Raw genomic sequence first — 2,681 nt, forward strand, 5'->3', positions numbered from 1 at the left:
GTAAACTTTTCCATAGATAGTTATTTGACCTACAATGAAAAGCACATTTCAAAGCCAAGCTTTTTTTTTTTTTTTTGCATCAATTTTGTAAACTGGGTATAAAACTGGAATGAATTAAGCATACTTTTCTGGTGGGGCAAATTTTCTCAGCTTCCAGTGTGCAGCCTCTCTCACTGAGAGGTTTTTCCCTGGCTGTGCCTTGCTCCTTCCCCAGTTCACGCTCATGCTTGAGCTGTGATGTGTACCATTTATTCAGAAAGTCTTCTCCCCTCCCCTCCACTTGTCCAAATTGTAAGTTTCTTCAGGTCATTTCTGAATAGTTTCTTCTGAAGGCCTGCAAAGCTTTGAATCTTTAAACCACAATATGACATTCAGTCCCATACTTTCTTGGATGTTAAGGGTGTGCATTTTCTTTTCTTAACTGGGCTGCAAGACTTTGAGGGCAAGGACCACATCATTTAGTCAGTGTGTGTGAAACACATCCTTTAATTGTGTTGGAGAGATACTTACCTGGCAGGGGAGACACTTCTGGTTTTTCCAGGGCGAGGCTTATCCATTGCACTCTGGATGTGCTAACCCCTGCGATTTCCCCAAATGTGGGAAACGCGACTGCATAATTTGTGGTAGTGGGGGACTGCGTTCACGGTCTCCCCTTAAAGGAAAAAAAAAAAGAGAAAAAAGAAATAATGGCATTGGAGAGGCATTTGAGAAATATGTGTGGAAGGAAAAGGACAGATCTTAATGACTTATTTTACAGGTATGAAATCCCAGTTAAGGAAATATAGTGAGTTGCTTCAAATACAAAGCCGCTTAGGAAGACAGTGATCTAGAACTTGGATCTGTTGACATTCTGGCCAATGCTCATTTTACAATACCAGATTGTATCTTTAAAATGTATATATTTTCAACTATATTTCTTTTTGTAAAATGCATTTAGAAAATATTTGTAAAATCTGTCATGGTGTCAAACTTGAAATATGGCTATTTCAGTAATCTTGAGTGATTGGAGACAGAAAACCTTAGGGTGCTTGACAAGTTTTCCGTTTTCGATTATTTCTCTGCTGAAGCAAATGCATACTGTATCTTATTATCCATCTTGTTTTTTCTTTGTATTGTTTTCTTTCTAATAGTCACCTCCAATTGAAAACTTGTTCTCTACCTGAATACATAGGTAATATGGTTTTGGTTTATCATTATACTCTTACCCCTCTGTCATATTTTTCTGTGTAAATAAAATGCATGTATCAGAAGATCTGGTTAAAAAAAGATGACCACCACTGCCACCACCATAGCTTCTTTAAGCAGAGCTTTATATGTGTATGTTTGTGTGAATGTGTGTGTATGGTGTTTGTAAATTCTTTATCTTATATAATAGGTTACAGAATTAATGATGCTAATGGTGATAGATTATGTCATTTTTCAGCATACTGGTTAAAATTTTATAGACTTGGGTTACTCCATTAAAAGTTGGCTCATCTGTATCTTCATGCTTATATATGGCTGTACATGTGGGTAGGTGTTTATATAAGCATGCAACACACAAGATTTCATGGACAAATATACAGTGCAATTGAGATGAACACTTAGGGGAAAATTTCTATTCCTTTAGTCACCATCAAGTGATACAATCTAACATTTTTCAAACCCACATTAAGAAATCTTTGAAGGCTGTGTGTGCCATGCTGAGGCATCTCTTTGCATATTTAATTTTATCAGCAATTAGACCTACAGGGGAGTTGTAACAAATGTATTCAGTTCTAAGGCTGTTTTTCCACATCCTTCTGTAGCTCCTTTCCAGCCCTCAGCATTCTAAGCAACATGCACACAAGCCCTGTGCATATCCTGGCACCGATTAGTGAGGTCTACATAATTGAGTAAAATCTGGATGTCAAGGGGTTTTCAGTCTGACCTCCAACCCCTACTCTCTCAGTGGCGAAACATACAGCTCTGATCACCTCCACCTGCCTACGTGGATACCATTTCCATAATGAAGGAGCCCTTGTAATGGGAATGACTCCTGTTTCAAGCTGGGCTCTGTCTCTATATCCTGGGGATGTAATTATCTCATGATAAGCACCTTTGTGTCTAATGACTTAATTAGGTAATCACCTAAATGCTGTAAGTGATGTTTTGTGTGATGAAAATGTGTATTATGTAGTAAATCATTAAAGTTCCTTATTACTGGCCAGGAAAGCATAAATACTCAGTCTGGGGAGTTTAATTTCTCTCTCCTCCAGACAGGTCTTGTTTTGTGGGGGAGGGGAGGTCCTCTTTATATTAAGCAGATGGGGGGCGGGAGGAGGATGGGTATAACAATGTTTTCCTGAGCCCTGACACTTTTTAATCTGCCTTACACACAGACATGGAGAGTTAAGATATAATTGCTACTTTTTCTCAAAATAAGGCCCATTAGCTAGAAAGCAGCAACAGCTGTTTGAATGCTGCGGTTTCTTTTTTTTCTTTTTTTTTTTCCTTTACTGTATTTATGTGTGTCGGGAGTGTGCTTAGTAGGTAAAAATTGGCATTTTTGGAACCATAGCATTTCAGTTTCGTTCTCATATTCAGAAGCATACACTTAAGTGAAAGTGACCCAAGATGTTATTTTGCCAAAGGCCATTAAGCAAACTGAAATGACTTTCTCTACAAGTGTTAATATGACTTTTAGTGAAACAATAGACCCA

General features: G+C 38.0%; 1 pseudogene; it reads left to right on the forward strand.

Moving 5' to 3' along the window:
• The first annotated feature begins 502 nt into the window (after nucleotides 1-502).
• On the forward strand, nucleotides 503-655 carry LOC119533699 (annotated as a pseudogene).
• Nucleotides 656-2,681: the final 2,026 nt, after the last annotated feature.

Source organism: Choloepus didactylus, chromosome 4 (genome assembly GCF_015220235.1).
Source record: "Choloepus didactylus isolate mChoDid1 chromosome 4, mChoDid1.pri, whole genome shotgun sequence".
NCBI classification, from domain to species: Eukaryota; Metazoa; Chordata; class Mammalia; order Pilosa; family Megalonychidae; genus Choloepus; species Choloepus didactylus.